We start from the raw sequence: 15,000 nt of genomic DNA, 5'->3' as shown, positions 1-15,000 counted from the left end.
AGGGAGGTGAGGTCAGAGCCCGTGAAACCCCGAAAGACAGACCCTTAAAGGCCCGCAAGCCCTTGGGGTGAACGTCTGGGGCGGGCAGCATACACACTCTCCACGGCGGGCCGCGAAGACTTAGCGGGCGCAGCCGCCGGAGCGGGCCGCCGACGAGGCCTGAAACGCGGGGTGCGGCCGGGACCGTTCCCCCCCTTGCATTTCGCTGGATGATCAGACAGTCGCAAAGAACCGTCTGAAAATCCCGGGCCAAGTCCAGAAAGTGTCCGTAAAAGAGCTAGCGGGGCCCAGCCACTTTCCTCCAGCAAGTGCCCTTAGCTCAGTTTTGACCTCTCTCATTGCACTAAGTGTCTTCAAAAACCCAGTTCCTGTATTTCCCCCGGCACCGTAGAGAAATGCTGACAGCCTGGAACACTGTGGCGGCTGCACACGGCACTCCCATGCCCGCCGCGAGCAGCCTAGCCCCGCCTCAGACCCGCGAGAACCGCCCATCGGCACACGGCCCGCTGTGCGCCCGAGCCGTTTGGTGTAAAAACTGTCCAAAAGTGGTTTCGACCACTTAGGAACATCGTAGAGACTCGAAATAAAAAGGATTTTGTTGGAAAAGCGATTCTGAGGAAGGCTGTGTTAAAATTAATTTCGGGAAATGTCGTTTACCCCCCCCCAAATGGCTCCGAAGTACCCCCCCCCCACCCCCCCCCTAAAAAACCGTGTTCCGGGGGTTTTTCGAGAAAACAAACACACGGGGTATATAGAGGGGACTGAGACGAATCGAATGACGTGCTTTGCAAAGAAATCGGGGGCTCACAGCCCCCCCAGGAGAGGTTCAAAAGTCGGAGGACTGGTCACCTAACTCCCATTGAAGTCAATGGGGGAAAAATGAAAACTGTCAAAAAGGCTTAAAATGGTTCAAAAACCCACTGGGGCAGTAGATAATCATCCTATTTGAATTTTAAAAGTCTTAGTTTGGCGAAAAAATACCTTTTAATAATTGTTTTAGGGGTCAGAAAAATCAGCTCCGGCTGCCTGGTCACCTAGGGGAGATAGAAAATTTTTCTAAGTTTTTCACTCGGCCGCCTGGTCCCCTAACTCGAAAATTTTAAAGTGCTCCCATCGGTCCCGGGATAGGGTGGCTGATAGCTGGGAGCCCCCTGAGCACTGCCCCGGTGTTAGTTTTCGGAGAAATGCCCCCGTTGATTTGTTATGATTTTTTTTCCGCCGGCCGCCTGGTCGCCCTAATGCAAAGTCAATGGGAGTGAGGAGATAGAAAATTTTTCAAAGTTTTTCACTCGGCCGCCTGGTCCCCTGACTCGAAAATTTTAAAGTGCTCCCATCGGTCCCGGGATAGGGTGGCTGATAGCTGGGAGCCCCCTGAGCACAGCCCCGGTGTTAGTTTTCGGAGAAATGCCCCCGTTGATTTGTTATGATTTTTTTTCCGCCGGCCGCCTGGTCGCCCTAATGTAAAGTCAATGGGAGTGAGGAGATAGAACATTTTTCAAAGTTTTTCACCCGGCCCCAAACGGCTCCAAAACACACTGGGGCTGTGGCTGGGACTCTCACCAGGACTGCCCCCTACTTTATTTCTGGATTAAAAAGCATTCTATATTAATTTTTCGATTTTTGGGACCCGGGACGCCTGGTCACCTAACTCCCCTTCTATCCCTATGGGGGGGGGACGGGGACATCGAAAACGCTCCCATCGCCGCCGAGGCACGCTGCGGGGACTCTCCCTACCATCGCCCCATGCTTCCTTTGAAGAATATATGACGTTTTTCAATTTTCACCGACATTTGAAAATCAAAACTTCAGAACATTTCATAGTTATTCTCAATGGGTTGTCTAGGGGCACACATCTCTAAACTGGGGGAAATGCTCAAAATGATTAAAAAGAAAAACAATGCCCCCAGACCCGGGGGGCTGATAGCTGGGAGCCCCCTGAGCACAGCCCCGGTGTTAGTTTTCGGAGAAATGCCCCCGTTGATTTGTTATGATTTTTTTTCCGCCGGCCGCCTGGTCGCCCTAATGTAAAGTCAATGGGAGTGAGGAGATAGAATATTTTTCAAAGTTTTTCACTCGGCCGTCTGGTCCCCTGACTCGAAAATTTTAAAGTGCTCCCATCGGTCCCGGGATAGGGTGGCTGATAGCTGGGAGCCCCCTGAGCACAGCCCCGGTGTTAGTTTTCGGAGAAATGCCCCCGTTGATTTGTTATGATTTTTTTTCCGCCGGCCGCCTGGTCGCCCTAATGTAAAGTCAATGGGAGTGAGGAGATAGAATATTTTTCAAAGTTTTTCACTCGGCCGTCTGGTCCCCTGACTCGAAAATTTTAAAGTGCTCCCATCGGTCCCGGGATAGGGTGGCTGATAGCTGGGAGCCCCCTGAGCACAGCCCCGGTGTTAGTTTTCGGAGAAATGCCCCCGTTGATTTGTTATGATTTTTTTTCCGCCGGCCGCCTGGTCGCCCTAATGTAAAGTCAATGGGAGTGAGGAGATAGAATATTTTTCAAAGTTTTTCACTCGGCCGTCTGGTCCCCTGACTCGAAAATTTTAAAGTGCTCCCATCGGTCCCAGACCCGGGTGGCCACGAGGTGGGACCCCCCTGAGCACTGCCCCGGTGTTAGTTTTCGGAGAAATGCCCCCGTTGATTTGTTATGATTTTTTTTCCGCCGGCCGCCTGGTCGCCCTAATGTAAAGTCAATGGGAGTGAGGAGATAGAATATTTTTCAAAGTTTTTCACTCGGCCGTCTGGTCCCCTGACTCGAAAATTTTAAAGTGCTCCCATCGGTCCCAGACCCGGGTGGCCACGAGGTGGGACCCCCCTGAGCACTGCCCCGGTGTTAGTTTTCGGAGAAATGCCCCCGTTGATTTGTTATGATCCGTAGTTGCCGGCCGGCCGCCCGGCATTGCTCTATCGGATGGAGCGTGGGCTGGCTATGGGAGATTTAGCGATTTTCGGAACCGGCCCCGATCGCCCCCCAAACCGGGTGGCCACGAGGTGGGACCCCCCTGAGCACTGCCCCGGTGTTAGTTTTCGGAGAAATGCCCCCGTTGATTTGTTATGATCCGTAGTTGCCGGCCGGCCGCCCGGCATTGCTCTATCGGATGGAGCGTGGGCTGGCTATGGGAGATTTAGCGATTTTCGGAACCGGCCCCGATCGCCCCCCAAACCGGGTGGCCACGAGGTGGGACCCCCCTGAGCACTGCCCCGGTGTTAGTTTTCCGAGAAATGCCCCCGTTGATTTGTTATGATCCGTAGTTGCCGGCCGGCCGCCCGGCAGTGCTCTATCGGATGGAGCGTGGGCTGGCTATGGGAGATTTAGCGATTTTCGGAACCGGCCCCGATCGCCCCCCAAACCGGGTGGCCACGAGGTGGGACCCCCCTGAGCACTGCCCCGGTGTTAGTTTTCCGAGAAATGCCCCCGTTGATTTGTTATGATCCGTAGTTGCCGGCCGGCCGCCCGGCAGTGCTCTATCGGATGGAGCGTGGGCTGGCTATGGGAGATTTAGCGATTTTCGGAACCGGCCCCGATCGCCCCCCAAACCGGGTGGCCACGAGGTGGGACCCCCCTGAGCACTGCCCCGGTGTTAGTTTTCGGAGAAATGCCCCCGTTGATTTGTTATGATCCGTAGTTGCCGGCCGGCCGCCCGGCAGTGCTCTATCGGATGGAGCGTGGGCTGGCTATGGGAGATTTAGCGATTTTCGGAACCGGCCCCGATCGCCCCCCAAACCGGGTGGCCACGAGGTGGGACCCCCCTGAGCACTGCCCCGGTGTTAGTTTTCGGAGAAATGCCCCCGTTGATTTGTTATGATCCGTAGTTGCCGGCCGGCCGCCCGGCAGTGCTCTATCGGATGGAGCGTGGGCTGGCTATGGGAGATTTAGCGATTTTCGGAACCGGCCCCGATCGCCCCCCAAACCGGGTGGCCACGAGGTGGGACCCCCCTGAGCACTGCCCCGGTGTTAGTTTTCCGAGAAATGCCCCCGTTGATTTGTTATGATCCGTAGTTGCCGGCCGGCCGCCCGGCAGTGCTCTATCGGATGGAGCGTGGGCTGGCTATGGGAGATTTAGCGATTTTCGGAACCGGCCCCGATCGCCCCCCAAACCGGGTGGCCACGAGGTGGGACCCCCCTGAGCACTGCCCCGGTGTTAGTTTTCCGAGAAATGCCCCCGTTGATTTGTTATGATCCGTAGTTGCCGGCCGGCCGCCCGGCAGTGCTCTATCGGATGGAGCGTGGGCTGGCTATGGGAGATTTAGCGATTTTCGGAACCGGCCCCGATCGCCCCCCAAACCGGGTGGCCACGAGGTGGGACCCCCCTGAGCACTGCCCCGGTGTTAGTTTTCGGAGAAATGCCCCCGTTGATTTGTTATGATCCGTAGTTGCCGGCCGGCCGCCCGGCAGTGCTCTATCGGATGGAGCGTGGGCTGGCTATGGGAGATTTAGCGATTTTCGGAACCGGCCCCGATCGCCCCCCAAACCGGGTGGCCACGAGGTGGGACCCCCCTGAGCACTGCCCCGGTGTTAGTTTTCGGAGAAATGCCCCCGTTGATTTGTTATGATCCGTAGTTGCCGGCCGGCCGCCCGGCAGTGCTCTATCGGATGGAGCGTGGGCTGGCTATGGGAGATTTAGCGATTTTCGGAACCGGCCCCGATCGCCCCCCAAACCGGGTGGCCACGAGGTGGGACCCCCCTGAGCACTGCCCCGGTGTTAGTTTTCCGAGAAATGCCCCCGTTGATTTGTTATGATCCGTAGTTGCCGGCCGGCCGCCCGGCAGTGCTCTATCGGATGGAGCGTGGGCTGGCTATGGGAGATTTAGCGATTTTCGGAACCGGCCCCGATCGCCCCCCAAACCGGGTGGCCACGAGGTGGGACCCCCCTGAGCACTGCCCCGGTGTTAGTTTTCCGAGAAATGCCCCCGTTGATTTGTTATGATTATTTTTCGCCCAGGCGATGTGCCTTTTCATTTTGTTTTGCACTTTCCTTCATTCCTTGGTGCATGCTACCATCTAACGGACACATTTCGGTACTGCAGTTTGAAAGTAATTTCCCCGTCTAGGGATCTCTCAATGCCCTGGGCTGCGAAAGGAGGGCAAGGACACCCTATGTTCTCATGAGTGCAAAGCCCCCCCGGCTTCAAGGCATTCCAAAAGGAAAACCGGAGACACTGCTGTACACACACACACACACACACACACACACACACACACACACACACACAGAGAGAGAGAGAGAGAGAGAGAGAGATAGAGAGAGAGTAGTCACACAGTGGAATAAACTCCCCAGCGATGTGGTAGAAGCTGAAAGTTGGGGAACATTGTGATGGTCTATATTTCTTGGCAGATAATAAAAGATGCTCTTATCATGCCTCCGTTGATGTGTTATGATCCATAGGTTGCCGGCCGCCCGGCATTGCTCTGATCGGATGGACCGTGGGCTGCCTATGGCAGAGTATGGGCGATTCTTCAGCCGGCCCCGATGGCCCCCCAAACCGGGTGGCCACGAGGTGGGACCCCCCTGAGCACTGCCCCGGTGTTAGTTTTCCGAGAAATGCCCCCGTTGATTTGTTATGATTTTTTTTCCGCCGGCCGCCTGGTCGCCCTAATGCAAAGTCAATGGGAGTGAGGAGATAGAAAATTTTTCAAAGTTTTTCACTCGGCCGCCTGGTCCCCTGACTCGAAAATTTTAAAGTGCTCCCATCGGTCCCGGGATAGGGTGGCTGATAGCTGGGAGCCCCCTGAGCACAGCCCCGGTGTTAGTTTTCGGAGAAATGCCCCCGTTGATTTGTTATGATTTTTTTTCCGCCGGCCGCCTGGTCGCCCTAATGTAAAGTCAATGGGAGTGAGGAGATAGAACATTTTTCAAAGTTTTTCACCCGGCCCCAAACGGCTCCAAAACACACTGGGGCTGTGGCTGGGACTCTCACCAGGACTGCCCCCTACTTTATTTCTGGATTAAAAAGCATTCTATATTAATTTTTCGATTTTTGGGACCCGGGACGCCTGGTCACCTAACTCCCCTTCTATCCCTATGGGGGGGGGACGGGGACATCGAAAACGCTCCCATCGCCGCCGAGGCACGCTGCGGGGACTCTCCCTACCATCGCCCCATGCTTCCTTTGAAGAATATATGACGTTTTTCAATTTTCACCGACATTTGAAAATCAAAACTTCAGAACATTTCATAGTTATTCTCAATGGGTTGTCTAGGGGCACACATCTCTAAACTGGGGGAAATGCTCAAAATGATTAAAAAGAAAAACAATGCCCCCAGACCCGGGGGGCTGATAGCTGGGAGCCCCCTGAGCACAGCCCCGGTGTTAGTTTTCGGAGAAATGCCCCCGTTGATTTGTTATGATTTTTTTTCCGCCGGCCGCCTGGTCGCCCTAATGTAAAGTCAATGGGAGTGAGGAGATAGAATATTTTTCAAAGTTTTTCACTCGGCCGTCTGGTCCCCTGACTCGAAAATTTTAAAGTGCTCCCATCGGTCCCGGGATAGGGTGGCTGATAGCTGGGAGCCCCCTGAGCACAGCCCCGGTGTTAGTTTTCGGAGAAATGCCCCCGTTGATTTGTTATGATTTTTTTTCCGCCGGCCGCCTGGTCGCCCTAATGTAAAGTCAATGGGAGTGAGGAGATAGAATATTTTTCAAAGTTTTTCACTCGGCCGTCTGGTCCCCTGACTCGAAAATTTTAAAGTGCTCCCATCGGTCCCGGGATAGGGTGGCTGATAGCTGGGAGCCCCCTGAGCACAGCCCCGGTGTTAGTTTTCGGAGAAATGCCCCCGTTGATTTGTTATGATTTTTTTTCCGCCGGCCGCCTGGTCGCCCTAATGTAAAGTCAATGGGAGTGAGGAGATAGAATATTTTTCAAAGTTTTTCACTCGGCCGTCTGGTCCCCTGACTCGAAAATTTTAAAGTGCTCCCATCGGTCCCAGACCCGGGTGGCCACGAGGTGGGACCCCCCTGAGCACTGCCCCGGTGTTAGTTTTCGGAGAAATGCCCCCGTTGATTTGTTATGATTTTTTTTCCGCCGGCCGCCTGGTCGCCCTAATGTAAAGTCAATGGGAGTGAGGAGATAGAACATTTTTCAAAGTTTTTCACCCGGCCCCAAACGGCTCCAAAACACACTGGGGCTGTGGCTGGGACTCTCACCAGGACTGCCCCCTACTTTATTTCTGGATTAAAAAGCATTCTATATTAATTTTTCGATTTTTGGGACCCGGGACGCCTGGTCACCTAACTCCCCTTCTATCCCTATGGGGGGGGGACGGGGACATCGAAAACGCTCCCATCGCCGCCGAGGCACGCTGCGGGGACTCTCCCTACCATCGCCCCATGCTTCCTTTGAAGAATATATGACGTTTTTCAATTTTCACCGACATTTGAAAATCAAAACTTCAGAACATTTCATAGTTATTCTCAATGGGTTGTCTAGGGGCACACATCTCTAAACTGGGGGAAATGCTCAAAATGATTAAAAAGAAAAACAATGCCCCCAGACCCGGGGGGCTGATAGCTGGGAGCCCCCTGAGCACAGCCCCGGTGTTAGTTTTCGGAGAAATGCCCCCGTTGATTTGTTATGATTTTTTTTCCGCCGGCCGCCTGGTCGCCCTAATGTAAAGTCAATGGGAGTGAGGAGATAGAATATTTTTCAAAGTTTTTCACTCGGCCGTCTGGTCCCCTGACTCGAAAATTTTAAAGTGCTCCCATCGGTCCCGGGATAGGGTGGCTGATAGCTGGGAGCCCCCTGAGCACAGCCCCGGTGTTAGTTTTCGGAGAAATGCCCCCGTTGATTTGTTATGATTTTTTTTCCGCCGGCCGCCTGGTCGCCCTAATGTAAAGTCAATGGGAGTGAGGAGATAGAATATTTTTCAAAGTTTTTCACTCGGCCGTCTGGTCCCCTGACTCGAAAATTTTAAAGTGCTCCCATCGGTCCCGGGATAGGGTGGCTGATAGCTGGGAGCCCCCTGAGCACAGCCCCGGTGTTAGTTTTCGGAGAAATGCCCCCGTTGATTTGTTATGATTTTTTTTCCGCCGGCCGCCTGGTCGCCCTAATGTAAAGTCAATGGGAGTGAGGAGATAGAATATTTTTCAAAGTTTTTCACTCGGCCGTCTGGTCCCCTGACTCGAAAATTTTAAAGTGCTCCCATCGGTCCCAGACCCGGGTGGCCACGAGGTGGGACCCCCCTGAGCACTGCCCCGGTGTTAGTTTTCGGAGAAATGCCCCCGTTGATTTGTTATGATTTTTTTTCCGCCGGCCGCCTGGTCGCCCTAATGTAAAGTCAATGGGAGTGAGGAGATAGAATATTTTTCAAAGTTTTTCACTCGGCCGTCTGGTCCCCTGACTCGAAAATTTTAAAGTGCTCCCATCGGTCCCAGACCCGGGTGGCCACGAGGTGGGACCCCCCTGAGCACTGCCCCGGTGTTAGTTTTCGGAGAAATGCCCCCGTTGATTTGTTATGATCCGTAGTTGCCGGCCGGCCGCCCGGCATTGCTCTATCGGATGGAGCGTGGGCTGGCTATGGGAGATTTAGCGATTTTCGGAACCGGCCCCGATCGCCCCCCAAACCGGGTGGCCACGAGGTGGGACCCCCCTGAGCACTGCCCCGGTGTTAGTTTTCGGAGAAATGCCCCCGTTGATTTGTTATGATCCGTAGTTGCCGGCCGGCCGCCCGGCAGTGCTCTATCGGATGGAGCGTGGGCTGGCTATGGGAGATTTAGCGATTTTCGGAACCGGCCCCGATCGCCCCCCAAACCGGGTGGCCACGAGGTGGGACCCCCCTGAGCACTGCCCCGGTGTTAGTTTTCGGAGAAATGCCCCCGTTGATTTGTTATGATCCGTAGTTGCCGGCCGGCCGCCCGGCAGTGCTCTATCGGATGGAGCGTGTGCTGGCTATGGGAGATTTAGCGATTTTCGGAACCGGCCCCGATCGCCCCCCAAACCGGGTGGCCACGAGGTGGGACCCCCCTGAGCACTGCCCCGGTGTTAGTTTTCGGAGAAATGCCCCCGTTGATTTGTTATGATCCGTAGTTGCCGGCCGGCCGCCCGGCATTGCTCTATCGGATGGAGCGTGGGCTGGCTATGGGAGATTTAGCGATTTTCGGAACCGGCCCCGATCGCCCCCCAAACCGGGTGGCCACGAGGTGGGACCCCCCTGAGCACTGCCCCGGTGTTAGTTTTCGGAGAAATGCCCCCGTTGATTTGTTACGATTATTTTTCGCCCAGGCGATGTGCCTTTTCATTTTGTTTTGCACTTTCCTTCATTCCTTGGTGCATGCTACCATCTAACGGACACATTTCGGTACTGCAGTTTGAAAGTAATTTCCCCGTCTAGGGATCTCTCTCTCGTCTAGGGACACTGCTGTACACACACACACACACACACACACACACACACACACACACACACACACACACACACACACACAGTGAGAGAGAGGGAGAGATAGAGAGAGAGAGAGGTGGAGAGGGAGAGAGAGGTGGAGATAGAGAGATGGAGATAGAGATGGAGATAGAGAGAGATGGAGATAGAGAGAGAGATGGAGATGGAGAGAGAGATGGTGATAGAGAGATAGAGATAGAGAGAGAGATGGTGATAGAGAGAGAGATGGTGATAGAGAGATGGAGATAGAGAGAGAGATGGTGATAGAGAGAGAGTCGTCACACTCTGGAACAAACTCCCCAGAAGCTGAAAGTTGGGGAACATTATGATGATCTTTATTTCTTGGCAGATAATAAATGATGATCTTACAGAGGGCGACTTACAACACCAGTGCAAACATACAGCGAAGGACAAGGCATCAATCGCGACAGAATCCCTTGAGTTAAAGCAGCAGATTCAGAATAACACACGTCAAAACAGACTGGAGACTAAAACGAGCACGAAAGGTGTCGAATATGTGGCCTCCTCTCGCTTGTAAACTCTCTCGTGTTCCTGTCGATGGGGTCGGCGGCTCGGGGCAGCGGCCTAGCAGCAGCAGGCAGGCCACCCGGCTGCCTGGGGCTGACCTCCGGGGCAGGCAGGCAGGCTGACCTCCAGGGCAGGCAGGCAGGCAGGCAGGCAGACCTCCAGGGCTAACAGGCTGACCTCCAGGGCTGGCAGGCTGACCTCCAGGGCTGGAAGGCAGGATGGCAGACCTCCAGGGCAGGCAGGCAGGCAGGCAGGCAGGCAGGCAGACCTCCAGGGCTGGCAGGGAGACCTCCAGGGCTGGCAGGCAGGCAGGCAGGGCTGTGTGGCTGGGGAGGGCAGGCTGGCAGGCAGGTAGGCCGTGCTGCTGCCAGGGCTGGAAGGCTGACCTCCAGGGCAGGCAGGCAGGCAGACCTCCAGGGCAGGCAGGCAGGTAGGCCGTGCTGCTGCCAGGGCTGGCAGGCTGACCTCCAGGGCAGGCAGGCAGGCAGGCAGACCTCCAGGGCTGGCAGGCTGACCTCCAGGGCAGGCAGGCAGGCAGGCAGGCAGACCTCCAGGGCTAACAGGCTGACCTCCAGGGCTGGCAGGCTGACCTCCAGGGCTGGAAGGCAGGATGGCAGACCTCCAGGGCAGGCAGGCAGGCAGGCAGGCAGGCAGGCAGACCTCCAGGGCTGGCAGGGAGACCTCCAGGGCTGGCAGGCAGGCAGGCAGGGCTGTGTGGCTGGGGAGGGCAGGCTGGCAGGCAGGTAGGCCGTGCTGCTGCCAGGGCTGGAAGGCTGACCTCCAGGGCAGGCAGGCAGGCAGACCTCGAGGGCAGGCAGGCAGGTAGGCCGTGCTGCTACCAGGGCAGGCAGGCAGACCTCCAGGGCTAACAGGCTGACCTCCAGGGCAGGCAGTGCTGCTACCAGGGCTGGATAGCAGACCTCCAGGGCTGGATAGCAGACCTCCAGGGCTAACAGGCAGACCTCCAGGGCTGGCAGGCAGGCAGGCAGACCTCCAGGGCAGGCAGTGCTGCTACCAGGGCTGGATAGCAGACCTCCAGGGCAGGCAGTGCTGCTACCAGGGCAGGCAGTGCTGCTGCCAGGGCTGGATGGCAGGCAGGCAGACCTCCAGGGCTAACAGGCTGACCTCCAGGGCAGGCAGGCAGACCTCCAGGGCTAACAGGCTGACCTCCAGGGCAGGCAGTGCTGCTACCAGGGCAGGCAGGCTGTCCTCCAGGGCTGGATAGCAGACCTCCAGGGCAGGCAGTGCTGCCACCAGGGCAGGCAGGCTGTCCTCCAGGGCTGGATAGCAGACCTCCAGGGCAGGCAGTGCTGCTACCAGGGCAGGCAGGCTGTCCTCCAGGGCTGGATAGCAGACCTCCAGGGCAGGCAGTGCTGCTACCAGGGCAGGCAGTGCTGCTGCCAGGGCTGGATGGCAGGCAGGCAGACCTCCAGGGCTGGATAGCAGACCTCCAGGGCTAACAGGCTGACCTCCAGGGCTGGCAGGCTGACCTCCAGGGCTGGAAGGCAGGATGGCAGACCTCCAGGGCAGGCAGGCAGGCAGGCAGGCAGGCAGGCAGACCTCCAGGGCTGGCAGGGAGACCTCCAGGGCTGGCAGGCAGGCAGGCAGGGCTGTGTGGCTGGGGAGGGCAGGCTGGCAGGCAGGTAGGCCGTGCTGCTGCCAGGGCTGGAAGGCTGACCTCCAGGGCAGGCAGGCAGGCAGACCTCGAGGGCAGGCAGGCAGGTAGGCCGTGCTGCTACCAGGGCAGGCAGGCAGACCTCCAGGGCTAACAGGCTGACCTCCAGGGCAGGCAGTGCTGCTACCAGGGCTGGATAGCAGACCTCCAGGGCTGGATAGCAGACCTCCAGGGCTAACAGGCAGACCTCCAGGGCTGGCAGGCAGGCAGGCAGACCTCCAGGGCAGGCAGTGCTGCTACCAGGGCTGGATAGCAGACCTCCAGGGCAGGCAGTGCTGCTACCAGGGCAGGCAGTGCTGCTGCCAGGGCTGGATGGCAGGCAGGCAGACCTCCAGGGCTAACAGGCTGACCTCCAGGGCAGGCAGGCAGACCTCCAGGGCTAACAGGCTGACCTCCAGGGCAGGCAGTGCTGCTACCAGGGCAGGCAGGCTGTCCTCCAGGGCTGGATAGCAGACCTCCAGGGCAGGCAGTGCTGCCACCAGGGCAGGCAGGCTGTCCTCCAGGGCTGGATAGCAGACCTCCAGGGCAGGCAGTGCTGCTACCAGGGCAGGCAGGCTGTCCTCCAGGGCTGGATAGCAGACCTCCAGGGCAGGCAGTGCTGCTACCAGGGCAGGCAGTGCTGCTGCCAGGGCTGGATGGCAGGCAGGCAGACCTCCAGGGCTGGATAGCAGACCTCCAGGGCTAACAGGCAGACCTCCAGGGCTGGCAGGCAGGCAGGCAGACCTCCAGGGCAGGCAGTGCTGCTACCAGGGCTGGATAGCAGACCTCCAGGGCAGGCAGTGCTGCTACCAGGGCAGGCAGTGCTGCTGCCAGGGCTGGATGGCAGGCAGGCAGACCTCCAGGGCTAACAGGCTGACCTCCAGGGCAGGCAGGCAGACCTCCAGGGCTGGAAGGCAGGCAGTGCTGCTACCAGGGCAGGCAGGCTGTCCTCCAGGGCTGGATAGCAGACCTCCAGGGCAGGCAGTGCTGCTACCAGGGCTGGATAGCAGACCTCCAGGGCAGGCAGTGCTGCTACCAGGGCAGGCAGTGCTGCTGCCAGGGCTGGATGGCAGGCAGGCAGACCTCCAGGGCTAACAGGCTGACCTCCAGGGCAGGCAGGCAGACCTCCAGGGCAGGCAGGCAGGCAGGCAGACCTCCAGGGCTGGATAGCTGACCTCCAGGGCTGGATAGCAGACCTCCAGGGCTAACAGGCTGACCTCCAGGGCTAACAGGCAGACCTCCAGGGCAGGCAGGCAGACCTCCAGGGCAGGCAGTGCTGCTACCAGGGCTGGATAGCAGACCTCCAGGGCTAACAGGCAGACCTCCAGGGCTGGCAGTGCTGCTACCAGGGCTGGATAGCAGACCTCCAGGGCTGGATAGCAGACCTCCAGGGCTAACAGGCAGACCTCCAGGGCAGGCAGGCAGACCTCCAGGGCTGGATAGCTGACCTCCAGGGCTGGATAGCAGACCTCCAGGGCTAACAGGCTGACCTCCAGGGCTAACAGGCAGACCTCCAGGGCAGGCAGGCAGACCTCCAGGGCAGGCAGTGCTGCTACCAGGGCTGGATAGCAGACCTCCAGGGCTAACAGGCAGACCTCCAGGGCTGGCAGTGCTGCTACCAGGGCTGGATAGCAGACCTCCAGGGCTGGATAGCAGACCTCCAGGGCTAACAGGCAGACCTCCAGGGCAGGCAGGCAGACCTCCAGGGCTGGATAGCTGACCTCCAGGGCTGGATAGCAGACCTCCAGGGCTAACAGGCTGACCTCCAGGGCTAACAGGCAGACCTCCAGGGCAGGCAGGCAGACCTCCAGGGCAGGCAGTGCTGCTACCAGGGCTGGATAGCAGACCTCCAGGGCTAACAGGCAGACCTCCAGGGCTGGAAGGCAGGCAGTGCTGCTACCAGGGCAGGCAGGCTGTCCTCCAGGGCTGGAAGGCAGACCTCCAGGGCAGGCAGGCAGACCTCCAGGGCAGGCAGTGCTGCTACCAGGGCTGGATAGCAGACCTCCAGGGCTGGATAGCAGACCTCCAGGGCTAACAGGCAGACCTCCAGGGCTGGCAGGCTGACCTCCAGGGCAGGCAGGCAGGCAGGCAGACCTCCAGGGCTGGATAGCTGACCTCCAGGGCTGGATAGCAGACCTCCAGGGCTAACAGGCTGACCTCCAGGGCTAACAGGCAGACCTCCAGGGCAGGCAGGCAGACCTCCAGGGCAGGCAGTGCTGCTACCAGGGCTGGATAGCAGACCTCCAGGGCTAACAGGCAGACCTCCAGGGCTGGAAGGCAGGCAGTGCTGCTACCAGGGCAGGCAGGCTGTCCTCCAGGGCTGGAAGGCAGACCTCCAGGGCAGGCAGGCAGACCTCCAGGGCAGGCAGTGCTGCTACCAGGGCTGGATAGCAGACCTCCAGGGCTGGAAGGCAGGCAGGCAGACCTCCAGGGCAGGCAGTGCTGCTACCAGGGCTGGATAGCAGACCTCCAGGGCTGGAAGGCAGACCTCCAGGGCAGGCAGGCAGACCTCCAGGGCAGGCAGTGCTGCTACCAGGGCTGGATAGCAGACCTCCAGGGCTGGAAGGCAGGCAGGCAGACCTCCAGGGCAGGCAGTGCTGCTACCAGGGCTGGATAGCAGACCTCCAGGGCTAACAGGCAGACCTCCAGGGCAGGCAGTGCTGCTACCAGGGCTGGATAGCAGACCTCCAGGGCTAACAGGCAGACCTCCAGGGCTGGAAGGCAGGCAGTGCTGCTACCAGGGCAGGCAGGCTGTCCTCCAGGGCTGGAAGGCAGACCTCCAGGGCAGGCAGGCAGACCTCCAGGGCAGGCAGTGCTGCTACCAGGGCTGGATAGCAGACCTCCAGGGCTGGAAGGCAGGCAGGCAGACCTCCAGGGCAGGCAGTGCTGCTACCAGGGCTGGATAGCAGACCTCCAGGGCTAACAGGCAGACCTCCAGGGCTGGCAGTGCTGCTACCAGGGCTGGATAGCAGACCTCCAGGGCTGGATAGCAGACCTCCAGGGCTAACAGGCAGACCTCCAGGGCTGGCAGGCTGACCTCCAGGGCAGGCAGGCAGGCAGGCAGACCTCCAGGGCTGGATAGCTGACCTCCAGGGCTGGAAGGCAGACCTCCAGGGCTGGCAGGCTGACCTCCAGGGCAGGCAGGCCGGGCCCCCGGTGCTGCATCTCGGCCGCTGCCTGGGGCGGACCGGCCCGGGTGCCCTTGCGCTTTTTCGACACCAGGGGGCAGTTGGGTGCCATTCCGTCCCTCGTGTGGCGAAATGGCGGTACTGCACCTCCGCCTTTTTGCTGGAGAAAGTCCGCAGTCGGGACAATGCGCCACACGGTCCGTCGGCAGGAGGCCCGGGCCCGGGCACAACTCCCCGGTGGGGACGGACGCCGGGCTGGAGCTTCCCTTCAGCACACACACTCACTCACTCACTCTCTGACCGACCGACCGACCGA

This window comes from Amia ocellicauda, unplaced genomic scaffold (genome assembly GCF_036373705.1).
Source record: "Amia ocellicauda isolate fAmiCal2 unplaced genomic scaffold, fAmiCal2.hap1 HAP1_SCAFFOLD_71, whole genome shotgun sequence".
In the NCBI taxonomy this organism is placed as follows: domain Eukaryota; kingdom Metazoa; phylum Chordata; class Actinopteri; order Amiiformes; family Amiidae; genus Amia; species Amia ocellicauda.
The sequence above is the reverse complement of the archived record's forward strand: the minus strand, read 5'-3'. Positions refer to the sequence as shown.